Consider the following 16,524-nt stretch of genomic DNA (forward strand, 5'->3'; position numbering starts at 1 on the left):
ATTTTTAGTAATTTATTAAATTATTTTTAAATATCTTTATTAGTCTTAAGTAAATATGCTAGAATAAAATCTCTCATTTCATATTTAAATTTCATGACTCAATGGAGTTTTAACTAAAATAAGACACGATACTTAACTATGTTTATCCTTTTGGAACTTAATGGATTTTTTTTTTCTTTAAACACCATTATCCAGCAGAATGATTTCATTAGTTATTTACAAGTCCAAATTTTACAATAGAAAAAAAATCACAGTAAGTTAGTTTCAAATAGTTCTTTTTCTTCACCTCTGATATAAACCTGAAACTACATTTTCATATCCGATAAGAAAAGAATGTCGAAAATACGACATATTAACCCCTTAATATATCAACGTTATTTAAAAAAGGAATCTAAATTATGCTGATATTTTGTTAATATTATTATTTTTAAGGTATTCAAAAGAATAAGAAAAGCATAGCTCCGAGAGCAAGAAATAGATATCAACTAAAGGTAGAAATTAAAAATCTTTAATTAATTAAGTTATTTTAATTTTAAAAGATTTTTCCTGTGGTTATTCAGTACCAAAACTTGTCTAATGATGCAAAAATAAAATTGAAAAATGGATAGTTAAATAATTCGGTAAATAAAGGCTTAATGATTAAAACCTTTTTTGTAGAAACTGATGCGCGAAGCAGGCAATTTTTCCTAAAATTGACAAAGAAAAAAATATTGGTATAATTATGAGTACGATCGCTTCTAAAAATTAATTTTGCTACCTCATTAACACTTTGCGGATTATTACAAACCTGCCTGGGGTAACTTTGAAATGTAAAGTTTTCAAAGTTTTGTAAAATTTTGTTTTCAATCCACTTTTCTTTGAAAAAAGAATTTTCTATGCCCTTTTTAGCATTGCCTTTGTTTTCAGAGTCATAACGCATCACCAAAATTTTCTATCGTTTTGTCTGTTTCATATTCATATCATCTAAATCAGAATTATATTCAGAAAAATTATCACTTGAATAACAGAACAGATATGGTTTAGACAGTCAAACTGTCATCATAAATTTCAACGAGTAGTTTTCCCTCATTAAAAAATTCGCGATGTGTCATTTAAAAAAAATGACACGATAATTATCAGTGAAATCCGCGAAACACAATTCAAATATTGCTTTATCCCAATTAAATTATATTATACCCAATAAATTATGTTAATCATCAGAAGCTATCATATGTTGTCATCAATTGATAATTCGTTAAGTGATGAAATATAGTATTGCTTCGTTTTATGTCCCCACAAGGTTTCTTATAAGAAAAATAAGTTAATGTATGATTATCCATAAGTTGTTTCCAAAGGTAACAATGTTTGTTTTTTTTTACTTTACTTTTTCGAAAGTATTTTTTCCGTATAAATGTTTAAAAACTCCATTCACTTTAAGGAATTCCAAGACAGCAAAGCCGATTCTGAAAGTCGTAGTAAAAAGAACTCAAATGAAATGCATCTCGAACTGCGCAGAAGTAAAATTAGTTGAATCAGTTGAATTAGAAGTAAAATCAATTTAGTTGGGATTCTTCGGATTAACATATTTATATCAAGAAATGTTTTGTGACATAACATCAAATCTTTGTAGATTCAAAATCCAAATTTATATCAACTTGATGTGAAATTAATCAGAAGACGACTTATTACAAAGTGGACACTTAAAAATTCTCATGAAATGCAAGTTATTTGCTTAACCGACTTAAAATCATCGAGAGGAATTGATAATTACTTTTGTTTGGATAAATATATAATTCATACCATTCTGTTTTGATGTTGTAAGTAGGTTATTGAAAGCAAGTAGGTTTCTGGAAAATATGTTGATCCAAAAGAAGAGTGAAACAGAAAATTTGATTAAAAAGAATTTATTATTATTTATTTATATCTATTTATGTATTACTTTGATTAATTAATAAATAATTCAATAGAAAATTTTGAAAGAAGAAAATTCTGTATAAAAAATGTAATTGTAATTATTTTTAAATTTTTTTCCAAAATTTGTCATGAGTACAATATCACAAATAAAAAGAAAATATTCCAAATATATTTCACATCACAAATTTTAAAGAATCAATCTGAAGATTACCTGTTAACCCTTATCGTGGCAAGATTGCTTTTTTGAAGAAAAGCAAAAAAAATATATAGGTAGCTTATTTTATATTTTATATATATATATATTTTTATATTTTATATATATATATATTTTTATATTTTATATATATATATATTTTTATATTTTATATATACTTTTATTTTATAGTGGAAGTATATTTTTATAAAATTGTATGTGTGGTATACTATACAAAATGAACATAAGGGTTAATGTAAAGTAAAATAATAAATTCAAATTATAAAGATTAGTAAATTCCGGTATCAGTATTTTTTAAGTAAACATATAGATGTCTTAATTTTTCTATAAGTCTTCTGTACAATTATGTTGCACTTTTAATTTTTGATATGAAAATCGGCTATATTTTGCTATTATAGAATATTTTGCTTTTCTGTTTTTGAACTTTTAGAAAGTCTAACTTTTTAATCTATTTTTTTTATATATTTCGAAAGCGGTCTGTTAATTTTTGACGAAAAAGAATTGACTTACATTTCGGATCAATAAATTTTTTAATACTTTCAGGCGAGGTTACGGATTAGGAATTCAGATCTCTAGATTTAATAATATATCTTTATGATGTCCATTAATCAAAATATTACAGCCCAAGAGAAAAACACACCAAAAAACGGCATATTTTTATATTCGTAACTTGTCAGTGTTGATTTACAATGAAATAGCACGGATAGTAGTTTACACAGTTACGAGTCAAGAGGTCAGGGTTCGATGCTATTAATTCGGTTCGATTCTTTTTTTTAAAAAAATATTTCAAATTAAATTAACAACTTTCAATTTTTTTTAATTAATATATTACTCATTTTTGTGTAAAAGATAAATGTCCATTCATTTAGTTCTTGAATTAATTAAAATTTAATTTTTAAACTGTGAAATAATTAAAAATGCAACTTTAATTATGAGAATATTAATTAAGTTTACGCGCATCAGAAAAAATTTTCTTATTAATTCTAAAAATTTATTCTATATTTATTAACGTTTAATAATAAGCAAGAACCAGAATGATAACTATCATAAAATAATTGGAATCAAAGTATTTTGACATCATGCGCATAATGCATAAAGGAGGATTGTTCGCAAGAGCAACATCTCTTTAGCAGATCTATTGGGAAATATATTCATTTATTGTCAGAAATAGCTCTTTCATGAGAAATTCGGGTAGCGTGTCAAACATATCGCATCATTTTATAAAAAATGTCGATGACAATTGACTGTATTACATTTTTCGCAGAAGTTTCTCAATCGGTTTGATAAAATAAGCAGAATTCTGAACGCGATCAAGGTTTCTTACCTGTCTATAAAAGTAACATTACGAGTTTGGACAAGCTCAGTAACGTAACATCTGCTCTCTTTATTTCTTTTTGATCTATAAAATCGGAGCCATCTTCCTCAGTATTTAATAAATTATCATCTGTTTTCTATTATTCTGGGATAAAAAGTGTTTTACATTGTTGGAAGGAATAATTTATATCTATAGAAATCCGATATTTGAAAACCTTTGATGACTTAAAGATAATAATAAATGATGTTATTTATCATCATTACAATTATATTAAGTATTATTTGAATTTTTAATTAAAAACCTTTATCTATAATTCAAGTATCATACGAGTGAACTTTATTTTCTGCGTGAAGAAGGAGCAAGATATTAATTAAAATATATCTAAATTGTTTACTTAGTTTGAAAATAATTCTTTAAAAGAATTTTTAAGACGCATGTAGGATCGAATCCTAACCTCGCGGTTAGAAGTCGAGAACACAGTCAGCTACACTGACTGGCAGCTATAAAACAGTAACAACCTACTAGTACATCAGCTATATCAAAAATTGTAAGGTAATTCCTTAGAAATTGGCTGGTTATTGCGCTTTGATATTTTAATGAGTAAACCATAAAAACCAAGTCTCATCCCGAACTAAATTTCCCACCCAGTGCCTTCTCTTATTAAGTTGTATGTGCTGCTCTCAGTTTTGTGTTAAACTTGAAATTTCTCAGATGCACAGTATGAAATTCTTTGCTTCACATTCAAGTTTAATATAAACTAATCCAAATTTTAAAAAAATTCAAATTGAGAAAATTGGAAGGAGTGTATACAGATATTTAATATTCACGTTAGTTGCAGAATATATCTCATGTACCGAAGTCAGCAAAGGAATCGACGAGTTAAGATGTGAAAACGAAATTTTAATTCATTTATAAACTATGAAAATCTATTATATGTAGAACCAACTATTAAGTGAAAATTAAATATTCTTCATTCTGCGTGAAAATAAGCTGAAAGCTGCGTATTGAAAATATACAATACGAAGCTTACAGAAGTAAATTAAACCGCATAATTCAAACAAAGTTCAAAACAATTACTTAAAAAAATTAAAGGATAATTAAAAGTTAAATAATTAAAGAATTGGACAAAAATAACAAAACAAATCGACATGTTTACAAATATACACACAAATCATTATAATATTATATATATATTCGCAAACATATACATATACTATTGATTGCAAAATTCCAACAGGAATTGACAAAATTTTTGTCAACATTTTACAAAAGCAAATATAGTTTTAAAGTAAAATTGTCAGAAGAAATGAATAATGTGCGTGTATTTAGAAAGAAAATAAAAGAGGAGGAAAAATCAACGAGTTAGTAAAAAACAAAGACAAAGCAAAAGTAATAATACTGAACAATACTGATTTACATTAAATGAATAGATATAATAATTATTAGTATTAATGTATAATTAATATTACTGTATAATTAAAGACCCGTTTATTTTTACAGGTTTGAGCAATTTCTACTGAAGATAAGAAAAAGATTACTGTGTATTAGCCAAAGAAATAAGAGAAACAAAATAGTCTTTCCCTGATATGCCAAGTTATAGTTTAAAATCTTCTGGTAATCCTGTACATTCAGGCACTTACAAAAAAAATATGCTCCACCTGCAGAATTTCATTTAAAAAACAGTTACACATACCACCGGTCTTTCAATGAAGCCTTTTTAAATATTCATCCACATCACTATGATCAGTAAGAAAGGAAGGTACTTTTTAAAAAAATGCAGAAAAGAAAATCTTCGTTCGAGCCTGTATTTTCACCGTCCGAAGTAAGTTATATGCATGACTGGATCTTTACTAAGAACTAGTCACCCCTTCCGACCAGTCAAGAAATTTTTGAAAGCCGTGTCTTTCTTTTCGAATGCAATCTTAATTCCAAAGTCTATAGTAATCTGGACTTATAAAGGGGCATTTTTTACCAAAAAGTCTTCTTTTTATTTTCAAAGGTCACACGGCGTCTTTTTATATGAATGAAAAAAAAATCGAATCTATTCTCTTCAAGAATTAGAAAAATTGTGAGGATTTAAAATATAAAACATTCTACACTACATAACAACTACTGCATAAGTTGATACGAATAAAAAGGATTAATAATCTACTGATCATGTATTGCCTAAATTATGAGTGATGGTATCACAATGTTTTTACCATTTATTTCTTTACTACTTCTCCTTGGTTTATATAGCAGACAACTACCGAGTCTCAAACATCTCTATAGAAATACAGGTATGTGAAGAATAGCTTTAATTTTTTAAAAACGTATTTAGGAGTGATTACTTTGTTCACGTTATATAGAGCACATTTAATAGTCAAAGAAACCTCAAGGTTAATGTACCGATGAAACAAGGCTTTTGCAATGAAACAATTAAAATAAAATTATGACTTTTTATCTCTTACTCTATGTCTTTTCCCATCTAGAAGCATCTAGACAAAAAACCGTTTTATTTAAAAAAAACGAAAACTCCTGACTGCTTATAGTTATAAAGAATAAATTTCCATTCTTAATTACTTCCTATTCTTTTTATTCTTCCTTCGAGAAATATCTTAGGTATTAATATTAAATATAATAGTAACCATAAAAGTAATCTCGAAGTGGTTATAATTCGTCCTCGAGAAAATGAAGGGCTAATTAGCCATCCTCTCCCTGGAACAGACAGCCATGTTATAGATTCAAATAAAACTCAAGCTAACTCAAAATAGAAAATTGCTAGGAAAAAACATTAAATAATTCATTCGTATTTCGATGCATCCTAGGAATTTATATAAAACTGCATGAAACAAAACAACGTTAGTTTTAAACATCAAGTTTCATTATACAGAATACGATCATTTTCCTAACAAAAAGGTAAATTCTTCATGTAAACCCTTATTAAAGGTATACAAATTTATTAACATTTCGATTATCTTAATTAAAAAATTCAGAAAAACTTTTTAGTGAGTATCTACTCCCAGGAAGAAACTACATTTACAGTTTTGTAATCTGCTCTGTAGAGCGTTTTGAATAATTTTTTGCAGCACGTGCGTCTTAATTTACAGTCAGTAAAAATTGAATGCCCTTATAATTACATATTCTCTTCTGATAAATAAATAAAGTTCCTACCATAAATATTTTCCAAGTTCTCTTGTCTTTTTTATCCCCTAAATGAGAGTGCCATTTTTAAATCTGTGCTGCTTCTGCCAACCTTTTTCAAATAAATGAAACATCAATCGCTGCAAAATATGCATTATGATCCTTATCTACATCTTCAGCTTTTAAGCTAACAAAGTAATTTATTTCGTGTCATTTCGTAGGAAAATTAAAACAAACAATTTCAAATTACAATAAAACTCATTTCTGAAGGTAGCACAATCACAATTCACAGAGATAAGTGACGTAAAGTGTTTGTTTTATCCAAAATAGTGGAAGGAGACAGTTTAAAGAATCTTGATTGACGATAAACGTAAAACAACGTTCTCTTTTTTTAGTGTCTTCAAACAAAGAAAAATAAACCCAAAATGAGGCATTAAGTGTTCACCAAACATCTTTAAATTACTTTCTCAGTCTCTCCAGCTCATCTTAATGATAATGCCAATCAGTGTAAAACATTCGAATGCAGTTCGCATCATTAACTAGGCAATAAATCACAATTTTTTTATAAGTCCAGAGCTTCATTTCTATTACGTTAGCATCGTTATAAGTAATTACTTTCATCTTTTTTGAGTATGATCGATAAACAGAAAAAAAATTTACAACCTTTTAACAGGCTTGAATCCAACCTTAAATAGGAGTAATTTAATAAACCATCTTCTAATTATCATTTACACAAAATCAATATGCATTATTAAAATGAATACACTCGTTTTTCTCTGTAAAAATTGGGCTTTAATTTAATTTTAGTATTAGACAATCAATAATTCTAAGAATTTAAAGTTAATAAAATATGCAAATAAAAAAATAGTTTTTTTCCATATATATTTATAAAATAAGATTTGATTAAATTAATGTATTTCATTGCTTATTACAGTTTTTTCATTACTATTTTCACAAAGTGCAATTGACAGAGAATTCTGCGAAATGAATATTTCTTATTTGATTTAATATTATAATATTTCAGAATATTTCTTATTAAATGTATTTTTAATTTTCTAATATAAACTCAAAATCTTATCTGAATAACATAATAATCTGAATGCGCCGATTACATATAAAGGTTTATGACATATTATACAATAAATATAAAAAAGCACCTTTGAGAAATAAGGCTTGCTGTTGGTGTTAAAATTATATATTAAGAATTAAAGACGACAATAAATTATTATGTCTTGAAATTATTATCACATTACTTTTTCACTGAAAAAAACTAAGTTTTTAGAAATATTCTTTTGTTTAGTAATGAATATGATTGAACAAAACATTTATAGTAACTGAACGTCAAAAGTGTCACATTTCAAGAAGGCTAGATTACATTTATAATCAGAACCGATGTAATAAGTTATGAAACAAAAATTCTCATCTACTTTCAGAAAAAAAATTTCTATTTCACAACCATGAACTAAATTTACTACTATAATTTTAAAATCTCATTTTATTATGAATCACATCTTACTATAATATCTGTTAGTTACAAACCGCTATCAACCTGGCTGGTCCAAAAGCTAAAAGATCTTTACTCAAACGTCTATTTTGCAAGTTTGTCTTCTGCATTAAAGAATATGAACAGTTTCGTTAAGTATAACTCAAACATGCTGCATTTCTAAATTATTTAAATGTAAATATTATCGTCATTGTATATTATGACATACAATAAAGAAAAACGTTATTATATTGAAAAACAAATTGCTTTATCGCATTCGTCGAATACTTCACGAATGATGTTAACTAAAGCATACGCTCTTCAAACAAACATAGCCTCTTAATAGAGGAAACAACTTATTTTAGAATAACACTGGACTGTATTTGGCATAGAGCTAGTTCAACGAATGCACGTCACAAGAGTAAAATAATAGCACTATTACATGCCAACGCGTACTCGGAATTTAGATAATAGCTGGAATAAACTCTAAAGGGTGCAAAATACACCAAACATGCTTTTAAGGATGAAGTCCGCCTCTTTTCTACCACAGGGTGGAAAAATTTCTCTTTGGTAAACGTTGGTCAAATGGAAGAATTTTTTTCCTCGAAATTATACTCTCCTGTAATAAATATCTTCATACAGAAGCATAGAAAAGCAATTCCATCATACAAAAAGAAGTAAAATTTGCATGGAATTAGAAGAACTCTTTTCTTCAGATATAGATCATTAAAAAAAAAAGCTTATAAATACATACTTTAAGTGCACTAAAAATAGATTATTTCTTTTAATTTAAGTGCTTTCGTCTAATAAATCTAATTTACAATTCATATTATAATAATTAAGATATCTTCGAATCTGTTTTTTTCCTCAGATACAATACCAGGTGCTGCCACTTGTACGTAATGAAGATTTTATTAAATAAATCAATTAATTCATATTTAGATTCTGAACATATTAAGATAATGTATGAACACACAATAGTACATCTTGAAAGGAGTAAAATATTTTTTATACAATTCCAATCTTTACAGGCAAAAAATCAAATTAAAAATTCTATAGACAATGTATTTCATTATCCAACTAGAGTTCAAAGCAAATGCCTAAATTAATTCAATTAAAATTCGTTTGAGGGTGAATCAGATTAAATGAATTTTATGTTTTTAATTGTTTTCTACACATATTAGCCCTTAGTTTAACATCGAATATTAAAATATTAGCTTGTCCTTATATCCTAATACTGTGAAATAATTTAAATAGTATCATAAGATCATACATTTATTTATCATGCTCAGATGGCAATATATTTCTGTAAACAAATTCCGTTGAGAAAAATGTACTCAATACAGAAGTACTTCAAGATTATTTGAAAAAATAATTGGAACTAATTCACGCTCTTCACTAAAAAATAAGATTCTACTGTCGAAATCCAGAAATTCATTTTTTGAAATAAAAGAAAGAGCTGCTTCTTTACATTATATATGGATAGTCATTTATTTGATTGTTAAATATTTTTATTCATTTTTGTATAGTTTCATGTGTTTCATTGTTTTAACTAATTTTCTCGATAAAAATATGATTATGTTTTATGATTTTGTTTCATTGTAATATGTATTTTCTTCCCCCCATATAATGTTAATTTGTTCATTTATAATTAAGAAACGCTGTATTCGAGAATTAATATTAACTCTAAATTTAAATAGTTTCACACTTAATATACCATGTCTTATTTTAGCATATACTTTATGAGGCTACAGTAAAAAAAAAAGCACTTTTTTCCCAATTTTTTTCACTTGACCTAAAGTCCTTCGGGAAAGGAGCATTTTCGACATGCTTTTATTCAAAAAATTAGGAAGAAAGGAATCATGGATGCTTTGTTCGATCTTTTCTTCGGTGTCCTAAGAACCGAGTTCATTTTATTGTTTTCGAGAGCGTATGAAAGCTCCAATGAAAAAACCCATTCAAGCCATTTAGAGAAATTTCCTTGAATAGTAAGAGAAATCTTATTGGTTGCTATTTAACACTTCATCAACAGGGCATACATAAAAAGAGATGCATTTTAAGTTAGAAAAGATACAATTGAACCTCATTTATAAACCAGTGTGTTTACAACGTACATGTTTCAACCATTTCGATCAGTATTTGAAGTAAATCATGAATATTTTATTTGCTAAGTTTCGAACTTCGATTATTTATATCTTACTCGAAGAAATACAATAATTTTTCCAATTAATCTAGAGAAGAGAATCCGAAGAATTTATTTGAATTGTAAGCAGTTTCATCCTTGTGTGAGATTTTATGACCAAAGAAACAGCACACAACTAAAGCTGGATGCAAGCGAAACTTATTGATTGCTTTTTGAACATTTATTTCATTTTGAACTTCTATTTAAGATATTGAACTAAAATCAATATATCTAAAGAAAATACAACATCATTTAATATTTAGAATGCTTCTAATAATTTATTTCATCGGCATTATATTTATTTTTATACATTTACTTTTTCATTTATCTAAATCTTAACGAAATCGATTCATTATCACATGACGCACGTTGAATACATTTAATCAATTAAATTTCGGAATTTTTGCACATTTTACACGAGGTGATATAATGATAGAGAGTAAAAAGGCAATCATTAGATAAAATGATTGCAATTATAGCATGGCGGGCATGATTACATACCCGTTATTGGCATTTATCAGGTTATCAGCATCATGTAAACTGACTGTATTGTGTTTTATTCTAAAAGCTTTTTCAATGATACTCTAAATCATTGAAATCTCTCCAGTTTTCTACTTCAAAAAATTGTATTGTCTTCTTAAAAAAATAAAAAGCTATTTCTATGATCACCGTTATTACATATTTATTCTTAGCATTCTTTAAATTGTATATCGGATTCATTATTTTGATAAATTTAACTTTCTTAACCCATTAACCGCTGGTGTTGCGTTGACGAAACGGTCAATATAAATAAATATAAAAAAATAACGATTAAACAAATTTTTGAATAAATTACAGTTTTATGTTAAAGAATAGCACTACTAACAAATCCGTGAAAAAATTAACTTAAATAAATTATTTTACACCTAATAATTGATGTTTTACTTTAAGCATTTTTTTTGTTCAAATTTGCAAACTCATTTTTTCTTAGAAAAAATAAAAATTAAAAACAAATTGGGGTTTGGTTGTGAAATACATTAGCCAAGATCAGTACATTCCACAAAACAGGCGTTTCTGTGGGGGAGGAGGGGAAAGTAAAAAAAGGTGTTGCGTTCGCGCAACATCAGCGGAAAGGGGGTAGACTGTTATCCTTCTTGAAAGATTTCATTTCAGTACTGTGCGTCTTATTGGTGGCAACTTTTTTATATTCTGTGGTTTAATATGCGTAGAACAAGGTATCTTACGTTTAAAGAAGATTGGAAAAAATTTTCGAACAAACTCCCAATGACGAAGATGCAAATGAGACCGATATTGTTGTCATACCTCCAGAAACAGCAGATGCTAGTGATGAAGGTAATGAAAATATTTTAAATAACGATAATGAAGTTTTACCAAGAGATACTACAGTGGAAGTTGAAGTTCATGTAAAGAAGTAGTTAGATCCTCCCAAAAGTTCTGCTAAAAAAACAAAAAAACGGAAAAAGGAAGAATTACAATGGACAAGAAAGGAAACAATTGATAGGCCTCAACCAAAAAATGAAGAAAAAGCTTCAATTGATCGTATCAAACAAATCATAGAAGATAAAACTAGTGCAGATATTTTCCATTTTTTTAATTTTTTCTATATGAAAAAAACAAAAAGACACTTGCTGTTCTATGGAACAACAACTCTGTTGTGACAATAGGGTCAACGTTTGGAAAAATTGAACCACTAAAAAAAGTTTTACGATACTCTAAAAATCAGAAGAAAATATTAGTAGCCCAAACTCACTGCATTTTTAATATAATCAGAAAATAGGTGGTGCAGTTTTGTGTGGCAATTTTGTTTCCAATTACACAATTAGGGTCCGTGGCAAAAGATGGTGGTGGCCGATATTTTCAAATTTAATCGATGTTGCACTAACAAATGCTTGGAGAATATCAAGATTTTCTGAAGGAGGAAGTAAAAAGTCATTGTTGAATTTTAGACGAGATGGTGGGATTCATCTGTTACAGACGCCCTTGGATAGTGAGATAAATAAGAAAAGATCAGCTACAGGACGTCCGAGCAAATTCAGCCTTACAAAACCAATATCCGAAGGACATTTTATTGTTAAGTCTACAGACAGTAGACGATTACGTTGCAAGTATTGCACCGTATTGCCACAGCCAAACTATTTATCGCTGCAATATTTGTGAAGTTGCTTTACACCACAATTGCAGTGAAGAATATCATACTTGAAATTTATATCACCTTATTCTTACATAAAAAGCTTGTCAACTACATTTATTTGTTAGTTTTTAATAAATTAAAGTTTTCAAAGAAGTGTTTTGACTATTTTACACCATTTAATAAGCTCACAAAAATTTCTAGTTTTTAAAATCTGAAGATAATGCTGCGTTGTGCTCGGTGATAACGATCAACATTCGCACTTCTTTTCCGCTGACGTTGCGCCAACACAACACCCTATATTTTTAAAGGTAAATGCAAATTCCTTATTTTTACATTAAATTACTCTTATAAGTGGTCAATATAATAACTTGTATTGTTTGCATCGAAAACAAATAATGATTTTGAGTTTTGGCGTTTAATGGGTTAAAAATACGTTAATATTTCTTTTATTTTCCTTTGGTTTTGTATTTCATCCATTTACCAGATAAAGATAATTAGACAGGTTAAATAAAGTAAGGTGAGATAATGTAAATTTGATATATTTTACATGTGATAACTAAAAGAAAATCTTAGTTTCGAACGTATTTTTTACATTTACGATAAAATTTGCCTGTAAGTTTAAGAAGCCTTATTTATGAATAATTATGCTTCTATTACAAATAAAAGTTGTTAAAAATTAAAAACATGATAGTATGTTCCTTACTAGGGAAAAATAAATTTCAAATGCCTACATACAAAGTTAATGGACGTTCCGAATATTAAATTAATTCTGGACATTAAATTCCAAAAAAGAAGACACGTCAATTAATACATTACTAAATTAGAAAGAAATTAGTGAAATCCTAAATGAGATTAGTGAATCTTATTTCGAAAATTTTAATTATTTTATTCTTAAAAATTAAATTTAAAAAAAAACATTACGAACATCAAAATTAATTATGATACATATTGTTTTCATAAGCATTTTTGGAATTTCAGTTGTCTCTCACCATAACTATTTCAAATATTATTTCCTTTTTTTATTTTATGCAGAAATCGTTTTAATTAAACTCCTTTGCTGTCGTAAAAATATATATTCAATTTGAGTACAATCCCTATGGATGTATCTTTTATGAACATAGCAATGAACTCGAATAGGATTTTTGTATAATGAATGAAAATTCGATCGATGAAAAAAAAAACGTGCTTCCCAAGTAATGCTAGATCCACAGTACTCAATTAAATCTTCCCTATCAGGTTGATTTATTGGATAATCATTTGCACAGTTACAATACTTGAAGCACCGAGAATGATTCATGAATTAAATATATTACCACTACATCCAGAGTAAAAATTCATTTACTCAACTTGGTATTTTACGTTTTCCGCAATTCGTGGTAGTAGCGATTTATTTAAACCAATTTTTCTTTCTTTGCAAAGCAAGGAATGTTACAATACAGTCACAACAATAGCATTGTGATCGAGTTTTCTTTTCATTCTTATCGAAATTCTTACAGCAATTATAATGATTTAAAATCTTGTAATGGCAATATCTAGCTTATGAAAAATATATGATGAAAAGTTATGTTCTTGTAAATATAATATACTAGTCTGATGTTTACATAATATATTGATAACAAATATTGAGTGAATTTTTATTAATTTTGTTCAATACAGTTAATAACATATTAGAAATAATACAGGTATATTATATATATATATATATATATATATATATATATATATATATATATATATATATATATATATATATATATATATATATATATATTGCAATGCTTTACTAACTAATAATCTATACTTTTCTTTCACAGTTATTTCTAAAATTTTGAAGATAATGTTTTTATTTCATTTTAACATATATCAGAGTTGATAAAGCATCGGGAAAATTATTTTGAAAAAACAATTCTGACCACAAATATAAATTTTGAAAGAGCAATAATCACAAACTTGCATGTATATATAGAAATATTTATATTTGATTCAAAATTCTTAAAGTCCAAGTCTAACTTACACTGAAATAATCCTTTTAGATAAATATTAATAATATTTAATTTAGATCAGTAATCATCACAGATAGAGAACAAATTTATCTTAGTTAATTTGAAAATACATTTTATGTTTTCAAAAGTATAAAAAGCTCATTATTCGCAGCTAATATAAAATTTAATGGCAAAAATAATTTATCATTTTATGTATCGACATTTATTGAATACATACTTTTTAAAATAAATAAAAAAAGAAAGAAAATTATGATAGAGTAAATCTTTTTATAAATTCTTTAATTGCGAACAGGGTTTAATTCATATGCATTTTGCAAAAATTAACAAATCTTTCGATTTCAATTTAAGCCGCATTTTTTGAATAAAAGTTTTTTTTTATGTTTCCTATATTAGTATGTATATTATATGGAACTTTAATAAATTTATGGAAAAAATTAAATAATTGATGATGCATTTGATCAAATTTAGTGGATATATTGCCAATATTTTAAAAATATAACGACTTGCTTTCCTGTGTTCCTATTTAGAAATTAAATTTCATTTGATAAAATACTTCTTTCAAATAAGAGAATTAAGAAGTTATTACGAGTCGTAAATTTCACTTAGTTTATTAAGTTCCAAATGGCTGAGGAGCATCTGATACAAAACAAACTTGAAATTTGACTTCTCACTTGATAATTTATATAATCTAAATGACTTAACTACTTAAAATATGACTAGCTGTTGATAAATATAATTTTATAAATGGTCTTTGAATGGTTAATTTCAGTGATATTTTATTCAATAGGTACAGGGCAATTAATTTTATGGCCACAATATTTAGATAATGAAAAAGGAAATAAATTGCATGAATTTATTATTAACACTGTGCATTATTAGTTATGTTTCCATTTAGGAGCTATTAATGATAAATGCGTTATAAAAGATAGTATTAAAGCAAACATAGCACTTATAGGTTAGCAAATTTTATTATTAGATTTACCTTTATTATCTTTCTTTTGAAAATTCCATAATATTAAGATTAGATTTTTTTTATTTTCCTATATTCTGGATATAAAGTGGATATTTAAGTATAAAGTGAATATAAATTTAAATCACTTATTCTGACCAATACTGAAAAATCATAAAGGCCCAGAAATAAAATTTAATTCACATTGGCCACGTTTAAACCTAATACTCTCATCTTGCATCCTACAATATCGTCAAACTTTACTATCCTCTGTATCTTATCTATCAAAAATTTAAAATTATCATAACTCTAATAAAGATGTTTCAAAAGAAATTTTGTCAATTATACTTACCATGAAACTTTCAAACAAGATTTATTTATTTCTAAATCGCTAAAATTATTAAAAAGTTAATATTAAAATACATTAATCATTATAAATAAATGAAATATATCATTACGTGTTCGCTAAAATCAGCTATTTTATACTAAGAACCGAAAGTCCTCGTTTTGCATTCTACGGTACCTTCGAACTTTAAATTCCCCTCACGTATCACAAAGAGCTATGCAAAACGAAAAAGCTTTCAACTAAAAAAGCAATACGTGTATTCCGTGCTTCTGACAGCATGATGTACCCACTGAAACTATGGTTAACTTAGCCAACATAAATATTTTCGCAGGACACATATGCGTCTCTCACCGACTATTTCCCTCCTCTGAGGCGGAAATGAAAGTAACTTCAGCGAAACTGGCAAAAGTATGGTGCGAGAATCACGGCTTGGGCGATTTTCAACTCCTGGGTGTAATCACGATCGCATATTTTGTCGTTAGACATGAATTACTAATGATTATGATCAAAACCGGAATCTCGAATGATATTTTATTCTTTATTCAACAAAAATTTCGAGTGCTCAAGATTTAAGCTTTATTCTGGAGAGGTAAAAAATTCATTTTATATGTTGTTGATACGCTGAGTATATATGAACAAAGAAAAACTGAATATGATAGGTTTAATATTTTCAGTACTTTGCATATCGATGTTATGCTTTGAATGTGCCAGTAAAAAGGGAATTCTTAGAATAATAGTTAAGTATTTTTGAAAAAAAAAAACAATGTTTCTAGAAAACTAATTTATACTATAATGTATTTGGGACACCACATCCATTCGTTGTTTTTTTCCGGCATATTTCCATTTTTCTTTGTTGTAAGATTTTCATTTGATATTACTGTGCAA

The 16,524-nt window shown here is 27.0% G+C and overlaps 1 protein-coding gene across 3 annotated transcripts in view; it reads right to left on the reverse strand.

The window, feature by feature from the left end:
• The window catches only part of LOC129958200 (small conductance calcium-activated potassium channel protein 1-like), a 603,543-nt gene that overhangs the window by 492,741 nt on the left and 94,278 nt on the right, over positions 1 to 16,524 (reverse strand). The gene's annotated exons all lie outside the window — the stretch shown is intronic.

Source organism: Argiope bruennichi, chromosome X1 (genome assembly GCF_947563725.1).
Source record: "Argiope bruennichi chromosome X1, qqArgBrue1.1, whole genome shotgun sequence".
Taxonomy (NCBI): Eukaryota; Metazoa; Arthropoda; class Arachnida; order Araneae; family Araneidae; genus Argiope; species Argiope bruennichi.